Below are 12,019 nucleotides of genomic sequence, written 5' to 3'. Positions count from 1 at the left end.
TTGATTGGGTTGACCACATCAAAAATCTGCTGAGTTCTCTGGGTTTGCAGAGGTTCTGGGAGTCTATTGGGTCTTAGCCATTTCCCTTAAAAGAGCACATAAAGAAACTATACTGGCTGTGGGTGGTACAAATGGACGCTCAGAACACCAATAGAGGGTCCTAGTCTTCTGAATTTGTCCAATTTAAGACAACCAGAATTTATGAACAATATTTGGATTGCATCAGTGATCCAACTGAGGGGATATTCTTATCCAATTTAGGATAAGATTCTTACCCCTCAAGGTGTTTTATGCAAAATGGGCAGTCTCGCCAAGGTCACTGGTGAAATGCCCAGCCAGCATGCAAAATGCATACTGAAAATGTAGCCCACGTTCTTGTTGCCTGTACGGCTTATATACGCCGAATAGGGCACGTTACAGCGCAAACCTTTACTACGCATGCCTTTACAACGCGGTTTTAACTCCGCAACATCCATTACAACATATGATTTTACAACGCATGCCATCACAACGCATTTTTAGAAACTACACTTATAACACATTCCATTACAATGCATGCCATTACAATGCATACCATTACAACGCATAATACTTTTACGGCAACAGTAGTGTAAGTGTTGGATAGTGTAGGGGTAAAAATTACTATTCCAACTCCAGTGAGTGCAACAGTAGGGTAAGTGTTGGATGGTGTAGGGGTCAAAATTACAATTCCCACTCCAGTGAGTGCAACAGTAGGGTAAGTGTTGGATAGTGTGGGGGTGAAATGACTATTTTCCATGACTTACCTTATAATGCATTGTAATGGCATGCACTGTAGTGGCATGCGTTGTAGTGACATGCGTTGTAATGGCTGCGTTGTAATGGCATGCGATGTAAAGTATGTTGTCTTGTAATGACTGCGTTGTAAAGGTAGTGCGTTGTAATGACTGCGTTGTAATGGTTGTTTCCCATATACGCCGGAGACTAAGATGGATCAAGCCAGTCTGTTTGCAACTAGGTGTACAGAACTATTCAGTAGCTTTAAAAATAATAAGGTCTGATCCCAGGCCTCTTTATGCATGTTCCGTTGATAAATATTTGGGCTGGATGTGGAATATATAGGCAAAAAGCCTTGGTAATACAAGCATAAACTAGCTAACCAAGCTGTCATGTATTTTTAGAAGGGGAGGACCCATCTCTTTTTAATTCTAGCATTGAAGTCTTTAACTGAATAATGATATAATGTCATCATTCAGTCTCATTGGTGATGGATATATTTCTCTTATTGCATGGCTGAGTTTAAAAAAAAAGAGCACGCTCCTGGACATTTTAGACTATGCGAATTAGAATTGTTTTCGAGCCTACAGAACTTTATAATGATGTAGTGACTGAACATTGCATTTTGCACAATACTTAATGGCTGTATAGCTGTGTTTACTACTTCTAGATGGTGATATCTTTTTAGATTGGAGAGCCACTATAAACGAGCATGTTGTATTTTTTATCTTGATCCCACCTTTAACAGGCTGGCAGCACCGTTATCAGGCTGGCAGAAGTTTGCATAGAATATTCACAGGCCTACTGTGCACTGTAATTTTAGAGAATTCTTTCATATATTGTATAGAAAACTTTTCGAAATTGAATATTTTTTATGAGTATGTCTTTTTATGAAAATTTAATTTTAGAATGATTTTTTTCTTATCTCTAAGAAGAGTACGTTTTATGCTTTTTACTGGATTGCCCTTAACGTTCATGACACCTGTTGCAAATAAAGTTTGATTTAATATATAATTCACAGCCTTGAAAAATTCCCAGGCCTGCGTCTCAAGTAAAGGGATGAAACACATAGTGGCTGGAATTTAAGATGAGCAGAGCTGCATGGACTTATAGGAGAATAAACTACATTTATGAAAGTTCTAACTAAGTCTATCTGTTTGATTTACCTTAGTTGTTCTACTTGAATTATATCATGAATGGTGTGAATACCCCTACCACAAATGTTATGTAATTTCAGAGTGGATTGGGGTGGGCTTACTCAATCCACGTAGGGATATAAAGTAACACCAACTGATCGCTTCACACATTATATAAAGGTGCCATTGCACTAGTCTCACTGAAACAGGAGGCTCATCATCTTCACACACTGAAGAGAAGGGCTACACTTTAAAGAGGACATGTTTCAAAGTCAGACAATTTTTATTTAATAATAATAAGAGCAGTTACTTACGGTATTGTGAAATCCTTCGTCAATCGTAGCATTGAACTCATCTAGAAAATATGAAGACAAAGATTAGGAATCACATTTCGAATTAGTCGAAAACAATTAAAAGGGCTTTTGTAAAGAAATTCAACTATTAAAAAAATGTGAAATAATCACTTGGGAGTGAACAGATGGTGAGTAGCCGGGGTGATATAAAACATGCAGTATACCATTAAATACTTTTTAAAAATCTATTGCAAGAACACATTATGTCCATGTTCATGTAGTTGCTACCTCCATACTTTCATAAAACATTGAATAAAATGAATTGTAAAATCTGATAAAGGCTTCTAGCTGCAGATTCCTTACCTTAGAATATTCCCAAGACGTACAACTGGATACAGAAACATTTGTGCGCTGGATGGTGGCGTTGTTCGGCTCACCGTGGCGTCAGCGTTGTCGTCCGTGCCAGAAGTGACATGAGGGGTGCATATATAGGTGCCCCCCCAGCTGATGTGCTGACATCAATTCTTTTCTTTCCGCACCAGTCATCACAATTCTGGAGAGAGCTACCCCCAGTGATTTTTTTCTCTGACCTTTTGTCAAAGATATTTAGAGACTTTGTTTCCTCGTGTGAGGATGTACACCAGACAGGCAGGTTTTAAACCATGCAGTACCTGTCACCGTCAGATGTTGCTGACGGTCCCGCACTTGGTTTGTCTTTGGTATCTGGAGAAGATCACAACACAAAGATGTGCGAGGATTGCCACGCTATGCATATCAAGGGATTGAGGGAGCAGTTCCTCATGCTCCTTGCCACCCTACGCTACCCGACACTGCGAAGTTCCAGATCTCAGTCGCGAGGAAAGTCCCGAGATAGTTTGCGAAGTCATACACGGTGATTGTCATCCCACTCGAAGTCATCGAGGAAATTGGGTACGCCCCACAAAAAAATGAAGTTGAAGAGGTTTTCGACTTTGCTGCACAATATTTCGGGCAAGTCGTGGGACCGTCAGCCCTCAAGGCCTAGCTCTGTGGTGTAGCCTGCGCCTGGGCCATTTGGGTGCCTCTCTGAGTTTCCGGGAGCCAGAGTGACCCCACCGCCCAACTCAGATAATTTTATGAGGGCATGCACCTCATCTTCGGGCTGCTTGACCCCTATGAAGTGCTCTCAGGCCCCATACCGGTTTTCTGCAGATGGGCCTGCCATTAGTGCCGGTCAGGTCCCCGAGATCTAGTGATGGATTCGGAGTGGCCCCGGTCAGGCAACCTTGACCTCCCCTGGTGCCCACGCCAGTGCTGAAACACTTGGTACAACCGAGGGGCAGAGGTGGTGCCACCCCTATCATCATTCCCGAGTCCAATACAGAGTCAGACAGGCGTTTTACGACCCGGCTCCGGCGCCGAATCGAGACAGACTCCCCATATCGGAGCCAGTGCCTTAGTCCTTCAACAGGTCTAGATTTGGTATGATTGGGAGGGGTCTGCTTACCCTTATGGTTACTAACCTTTAGAAAAGCCCGAGGACACCTGGTATGAGGATCTGGCAGATGCCAATGGACTGGCCACCTACCCAGACACTGGCCACCTACCCAGACACTGGCCTGATCTCTCTCTCCCTGCCATGGCGACGGAGGAGAGTGCCTCATTTGCAGGGGTGGCGTGGAGGGCAGCTGAGGTCCTGGATCTTACCCTACCCTCAGTAGCAGTCAAGACAAATGTCTTGATGGAGGTGCTTCAGCCAGGAGTTCCCTCCACTGAACCATTGGTCTCATTTGATGAAGCCCTTACTGACGTCCTAATCGGGGCCCGACTGAAGCCCTGCACAGGAGCTCCTGTGGGTAAGACAATTGTCCACCGCCATCGCCTAGCCCCCAAAACCAACTACAGCACATTCCCTACCACTCCACTGGAAAGGGATTACAAAAGGCTGCATACCTTCGGGAAGAGGATGTTATCTTCTTCCAGCCTGGCACTGCGGTCGGTGAACACCGCATGCCTCTTGGGCTGTTACTCCCATATGGTCTGGGACTCAGATGCGCAAGTGTTGCCCAAGGTCTCGGAGGAGGACCGAGACATACTATATCAATTAAATGCTGATGAGAGGGATGCTGCCAAGTTCACCATAAAATGTGGACTGGACACGAGAGACTCATTGGCCAGGGCAATGTCATTGTCAGTAGTCCTTAGGCGCCACGACTTTGTGAAATTCACTGACTTTTCGGCGGATGTGCAGGCCTCGCTCATGGGCATGCCCTTTGATGGCACTTTACGGGTAGCCAGAAGTCGGGCCAGAACCATCACCCCCTCCCAGCACCGCAACCTTAGAAGTATGTTGTGGTTGCTATTCCTGCTACTTTCTGGTGCTCAAGAAAAAGTGAGGCCTCTGACGTATTCTAGACCTGCGCTTTCTCAACTTCTTCCTGAAAAAGGAGATATTCAAAATGCTCACGCTCATGTAAGTCCTGTCTGCCCTGGACCTGGGAGACTAGATGGTAGCTTTGGACTTGCAGGCTGCATAATTCCACATCCCCATCCTGCCTGCACACAGACGTTACCTGTGGTTCACAGTGGGCCAAGAGCACTTCAGCTTGCTGTGCTCCCCTTTGGCCCTACCAGCGCACCTTGGGTGTTCAACAAGGTGATAGCGGTAGTTTCAGGACACCTCCAAAGGTCAGGTGATCCAGCTTCCGCTATCTCTACTATGATACCAATATTTCAGTCCCTAGCCTGGATGTCAGTGAGAACGACCATGAGGCTTTTGGGCTTCATGGCCTCCTGCATTATGCTTGGCATATGCCAGTTCTGCAGTGGCATCTGAAGCTACAGTGGGCGCACCATCAGGGGACTCTCTTTGACATGGTCCAGATCTTGGAGGGAACTGCAAAAGACCTCCAGTAGTGGCTGATGAACTGCGATTGGGTCAGTGGCAGACCCTTCTCCCTTCTCCAACCAGAGCTGACTGTGTGACAGATGTGTCAATCCTGAGCCGGGATGGACATCTGGGAGAGGTGAAGATCAGAGGACTCTGGTCTTCAGCAGAATCTGAGCACCACATCAGGCACTGCAGGCGATTTGGTTGGCATTGAAAACCTTTATTCCTACAGTGAGGGAAGGGCTGGTACAGGTGATCACAGTCAACACCACCGCCATGTGGTATTGCAACAAACAGGGCAAGGTGGGGTCATGGACCCTCTTTCAAGAGGCTTTGCACCTCTGGACATGGCTGGAACACCAGGGTATATCCTGAGTAGTACAACACCTGGAGGGCTCTGTGAATGTCGCAGCTAACAAACTAAGCCGTTGTTGCCTAGCGGATCACTAATGGCTTTTCGATCCAGAGGTGGTGCAAGGTCCCTTCCAAGACTGGGGAGATCCTTGGTTAGATCTGTTCATCTCTGCCAATTAAGTGCAATGTCAGCGGTTTTGCATGCTGGAGTTTAATAGGCAGCTCTCTCTTGGGAGGTGATTTACGCCTTGAGTGGAGCTTTGGCCTCCTGTATGCCTTTCCACCAAAACCACTCCTGTCAAGAGTTCTCAAAAAGATCTGGAACGACAGGACCCAAGTCATTCTTGTGGCTTCGGATTGGCAAAGTTGTGAACGGTCAGTTACTTCCCAGCTTGCTCGAGGGTCAGAGACGGTTTTGTGGGGCCTGATGCCCTCTAGGTCAGCCACCCTCAGGCCTTGCTCAAGGATTGGATGAGTTGTTATTGGTTCCCTAAGAAAGATTGTGGTAGACCCCAACGTCAACCATGCCTTGTCATGCCCCTGTGCTGGCAGGGTTGTATTGGCTAAGACACCTCCAATGTCAGCGATCTTACTGGCCTTTCTCATGGGCAATAGAGTGTTTGGTTGCTGGCCTGCTCCCAAGCTTTACCCAAGGGCCTGGGCTCTTTGTGGACCTGCCATCAGTTGCACCCCCTGGCTTTACCCAAGAACAGTTCTGGGTTGCTATTCCCACGCCGCCGTGCCTCTGCCTATGACTGAAGAGAGTGTAACACCTTGCGTGGAGCACCAGCAATGCTGGCCAATGCCTCGGGGCCCATCTGCAATTGTAAAGCAGATACCGGGCCAGGTATGAAGTGACTCTTGCCCTGGCAAGATCAGGTTGGACATAAAGATAACACAGCAGGCCTTTGACAGAAACAGGACTACCTCTCATGGTTTTAGAAACACTTCTCTTTAGATGGCAGCGTCAAGATTACCCAGCATGTCCAAGCCATGTTTAGAAAATTGTTTGGTTATTTGCAATTCATAGGCAGCAGAAAAAAGTCCACAGATAACGGACACAGGACACAAATAGTAGTTAAAAGGCTGTAGTAAATATCAACGATTCAAAGGCAAGAGCAAAAACCAGCAACATTACAATTTTAAGCCTAAAGGGGTTAAATAGAGTGGCAACAGAACATTCTGTAAAACAACTGGAGATATCACATTGGTTTCTTTTTCTATTTTGCTGCCTGATTTAGACAGACAGGGGAACTACTCAGTTCTGGTGCCAGAACCTCAAGAGGTTTCGTAATGAAATATCCCTTGATGGTGGGCCACTTCCCTAAAGCGACCCGGTTCCACAGTGTCAGAAGGCCTTCCCTGTTTAGGGCAGGTTTTCGGATGGTGTTTTTCCTGGTCAGCTACCCCATGAAAGGTATGGCGCTTGCAAACTCTCTGGGCGTCAGGGACTTTGCTTTTTGTTTTTTGAAAGAAACTCTCCCTTTCAAGGTTTATTTCTGCAGAACAATATTGCACACCATGCTCCCTTGGCATGGCCTGGTCAGATTCAAATCTTAGCCAAAAGTGCTCTCTCGAAGCCGCATGAGCACCTTTGGTAAAGAAACTGTTGCCATAAGTGTTTGAAATCTCAAATATGGTGGACAGGCTGCTGAGTGCAAGCCGCAGGGCTACATACCTGCTAAAAACAATAGTTATCCTGTCAGGTGATGTCAGAGTCACAAGTTATGGGTTCAGTGGGAAAGTGCTACGGTATGGTATTGGGGAGTCATATTTCTTTTAGTCATAAACCAAAATGGGTTAATTTCCTCCCCATGGGCATCAGCCGATTGAAGCAGTGGAGATTGTATTTTGAGGATTTGCGAAAATCTAGGTCAAACAGGACAACAACAAAGGAATTTATGGAACTGCAAATGAGAAGCAGTTTCAAAAAAAGGTTGTGCAGCACAATTGATGATCTTTAAAGCTATGCAATACACAGTTCTAAGGGTTCAATGTAGACTGAAGATGAAGAAAACCTTTGAGAACCACTTCAGCATTCGATCCTCACATGCTGTAAAAACGTAAACTATCTGTGGGTTCTAGACGCATTTATCTGGGTTCTGACAAGTTATAGGGGTTGGATCACACGTTTTGGCTCCCTAGTCCCCTTCTGGCCAGAAATAATTCGTTCCATGTAGGAATTAGTGGATTTAGGGGCAGAGCCTAACTGAGTGGGTAAGAGGTGAAGGGGCATATCATCAAGGGCTGAAGATATAGTTATCGCTGCTTTAGCGTCCGTTTTCGGGTGAAAAGTGGCAATAATTATATTTATATATTATTTGCAAGGACATGCTAGCGCATGTTTCCTTGATTCAGCTCCCGTTTTGTTCACGCCTCGCTTTGCATCTCTAATGAGATGCAAAGGAGACGTGCCTAACATAACACCATGGGAAAATATCGCTACCCCAGCTTCGTGATATCATCAACGAGAGGTAGCGATATTTTAAATCCCATTTACTATGCCTTAACGCAGGAATTTAACGTCTGTTAAATTCTTGACTAAGGCATAGCTAACATGGGAGGTGGATTATGGTGATACGACCACAGGGTCGTATCACCAAGGCAATCTCCGTTTTGGGTGCAACATCGCTGGTTTTCCAGCGATGTTGGCCCATTTCCCTGGAATATTATCACCCTGGAGTAGCGCGTTGTTAATAACATGTTACCAGGGCGATAAATTCCTGCGGTAGACGGCGATAAATAAACAAGCGCTAAGCACGCTTTGCGTTTATTTACTGCCATCCTAATAACTATGCCCCGAAGTCTTTGAATGGATTAGGCGATCAACACACTCTCAGGGGTCCACAGCTGAGCAGTCTAATATTTTAAAATGGTTGTGCTTGGCTTGGACATCTGTCATAGTATTGTTCTGAGGAAGAACTTCCAATGAAAATGCCTGAGGAACGAAGACTACTGGCCTTATTAAATAACTTTTCCTATTTCCGGCCTTACTAAACTGCAGGAAAATGAGACTGCTAGCAACATTTAAAAATACAAAATATTTTTGTTCTTACTTACAGCCAGTTGAACAAAAAGATGCACAGCAAAGGCAGATGTGAAACTGGGTCTTACAGGGGGTACATTACATAATATGGTTTTGAAAGTTGACGAGCCTTGTAATTGTTAGTTGTGGAGAGAGAACAATGGCTGCCTTGCTGGGCCCTGACAGCCTCTCCACCCAGGGATTTTAGGGTGTCCCTAGTGAAGAGTGAGTACTTGTATATATGTGTTTATTGGTAAATGCAAACTAACATGGCAAAATAAAAAGGTAAGAAACAAAACCCAGAGAACTACTAATATCTTAAATGGGACACCACAATCTCAGACAACTACTTTCATCTTTGTGCACATAGCTCCCTGACAAAACCCTTCGGTTGTCATCAGCTTCTGAAAGAATACCTGAAACAGAAGGCATTTCTGCAAGAATGGCAGCATTTATTTGACAAATATTAATGGCGTAGAGTGAGAACAAGATTCTATCTTGTTTAACACAAAGCTGGACCCTTATCCAGTGGTCTCACCCGGGATGCACTGTACCTGGGACCCTTATCCAGTGGCCTCACCCGGGATGCACTGTACCTGGGACCCTTATCCAGTGGTCTCACCTGGGACGGGACGCACTGTACCTGGGACCCTTATCCAGTGGTCTCACCTGGGACGCACTGTACCTTGGACCTTTATTCAGTGGTCTCACCCGGAACGCACTGTATCTGGAACCCTTATCCAGTGATCTCACCCAGGATGCACTGTAACTGTGATCCTTATCCAGTGGTCTCACTCCGGATGCACTGTACCTGGGACCCTTATCCAGTGGTCTCACCTGGGACGCACTGTACCAGGGACCTTTATCCAGTGGTCTCACCCGGGATGCACTGTACGGACCCTTATCCAGTGGTCTCACCCGGGATTCACTGTACCTGGGACCTTTATCCAGTGGTCCTACCCGGGAAGCACTGTATCTGGAACCCTTATCCAGTGATCTCACCCAGGATGCACTGTAACTGTGATCCTTATCCAGTGGTCTCACCCCGGATGCACTGTACCTGGGACCCTTATCCAGTGGTCTCACCTGGGACGCACTGTACCAGGGACCTTTATCCAGTGGTCTCCCCCGGGATGCACTGTACGGACCCTTATCCAGTGGTCTCACCCGGGATCCACTGTACCTGGGACCTTTATCTAGTGGTCTCACCCGGGACGCACTGTATCTGGGACCTTTATCCAGTGGTCCCACCCGGGATGCACTGTACCTGGGACCCTTATCCAGTGGTGTCACCCGGGATGCACTGTACCTGGGACTCTTATCCAGTGGTCTCACCTGGGATGCACTGTACCAGGGACCCTTATCCAGTGGTCTCACCAGGGACGCATTGTACGGACCCTTATCCAGTGGTCTCACCCGGGGCGCACTGTACCTGGGACCCCTATCCAGAGGTCTCATCCGGGATGCACTGTACCTGGGACCCTTATCCAATGGTCTCACCCGGGATGCACTGTACCTGGGACCCTTATTTAGTGGTCTCACCGAGATGCACTGTCCCTGAGACCCTTGTCCAGTGGTCTCATCAGGGATGCACTGTACCTGGGACCCTTATCCAGTGGTCTCACCCAGAATGCACTGTACCTGGGACCCTTATCCAGTGGTCTCAACCGGGATGCATTGTACCTGTGACAGGCTCACTTAGAATCGTGCTAGGCTACCGAAAGACTCATTTGTAGCCAGAAAACTGGGCCTGGACGTATTACCTTTTGCTTACATCTGCTCACTGGGAAGCATTTCATAGTTATTAACAACTCTCCGTCAGCGCTTTAATTAGTCTCAAATTCTATTGCATGGGGCACGTCAACTGCTAGGACCAGGAGTGGTGTAGTCCTGATACAGATTTGGCGCTTCACGGCTGGTTCGAGTTACAGGGACTCACATAGATATGTTGAAACATTCTGTTAAGAATGACTGAAAAGGATTGACATTTCAAAGTTTTATATAAAGAATTATTAGACAAATTACAATAAAGATGCCATAAGCAACTTGGTACAGTTCTAATTAAAATCTGGCATAGATTTGCCTTGTAGGGTGGGGACAAGGGGTCTCTCTGATTCCAGATTTGCACATACTTTTATAGACTTTAGACAGACACTTTCATACATTCAGTGGCAATATATGGTTCTCAGGTTTTGCACCAATAGGGAGAAGACTAGAAAAAACATTTTACTACAGAATATATTCGAGGATTCTCTCGGGATAGTAATACATTGAGATTCAGTCATTCTCACAGTTTAGCTGAACAGTTAAACAGATATATTGTTTCAGAATGAGCCTGGACGGTTGGAAACGTCCTTGATTCGGTACAGTTAAAAAACCATTCAGCGAACACTCTCCACTTAGTCATGTGACCTATAGCAATACTTGATTTAGAACAGAAATCAGCAGCTGTCATCAAATGCCATATTTTGAGATTGAGGCAAGATGGAGGACAGTGTAAATATGGATGTCTGATGGAACCACGCATGCATTTCCCACGCATGCCTTTACAACGCAGTCCCTACCCCGACTGAAAAGTTACCACATGTTCCTTTACCACGCAAGTTGTAACAACGATTTGCTTTAGGGGAGCACAGGTTTTTGGAATAGTATAAATTGCTATTCCAACTCCAGTCGGTGTATCAGTAGGAAAGGATTTGGACTTAGTATCCAACATCAGTCCAACAGAGCGTTCCCTAAAGCAAGTCGTTGTAACGACTTGTGTGGTAAATGAACGCGTGGTAACGTCGCAGTTGCAGTAGTTACTGCGTTGTAAAGGAAAGTTGTAGTTCAGACTGCGTTGTAAAGGATGTTTCCCCGTAAATGGACATATGACGTAATCACGCAAGCATTTACCACGCATACCTTTACAACGCAGTCACTACCCTGACTGCTACGTTACCACGCGTTCCTTTACCACAATCTAATATTAGCATAGGCTTGGTTCGCAATGCTCTTTGTTGACAGAAAATCAACTCTCACATCTCCAGTCTCTCTTGCCTGTGACAGCAGTCTACTGATCCAGATTCCACATGCGCTATGAGTTCTCCTATACTAGTTGCGAAGGAGAATCGTGCTTGCTCCCCTCACCCAAGAATAAAACATATGAACAATCACATGGCATGATGGATTTTTGGAAGTACTACAGCTAACATTTTTAAATCAGACACTGAAAGGTCAGGCACATGCTGCACTAGCAATGGAACTAGATATGCCTTACCATAATAATCTTCATGTGTGAATGCACATCCACCTGTATAATCGAAAAATGCTGATGGAGTCGGAGAACCTGGAAAACACATGAAATACATTTACCAATTACTGTGAGGCAAAAAGAGACTTCAACCAGATGTAATCGAAGCTGTGTTTGTTACTTTTTTGGTCTCGTAACTAAATGTTTTATTGCTTGATTATTTAAAATCATTACAGTTATAAATAAAAGTTAAAAAGCTAAAAGTACAAAAAACGCTATGAGGTTCAAAGCTAGAAATGTAAGAAAATATGCAAAAATGAAGTCAGTGTAAATTCATGATTTTGAAGAGCTGGT

The 12,019-nt window shown here is 45.4% G+C and overlaps 1 long non-coding RNA gene across 2 annotated transcripts in view; it reads right to left on the bottom strand.

Annotated features, from left to right (window-relative positions):
• The window catches only part of LOC146772987 (uncharacterized), a 78,199-nt gene that overhangs the window by 21,469 nt on the left and 44,711 nt on the right, over positions 1 to 12,019 (bottom strand). For both annotated transcript variants that reach the window (XR_014972114.1, XR_014972115.1), the window contains exons 2-3: positions 11,693 to 11,761; positions 2,207 to 2,247 (exon numbers count right to left, since the gene is read on the bottom strand). This is a non-coding gene — a long non-coding RNA (uncharacterized LOC146772987). The remainder of the gene's footprint in view (positions 1 to 2,206; positions 2,248 to 11,692; positions 11,762 to 12,019) is intronic.

The sequence above is a fragment of the Triturus cristatus genome, chromosome 12, assembly GCF_964204655.1.
Source record: "Triturus cristatus chromosome 12, aTriCri1.1, whole genome shotgun sequence".
Lineage (NCBI taxonomy): Eukaryota > Metazoa > Chordata > Amphibia > Caudata > Salamandridae > Triturus > Triturus cristatus.
The sequence above is the reverse complement of the archived record's forward strand: the minus strand, read 5'-3'. Positions and strand labels throughout refer to the sequence as shown.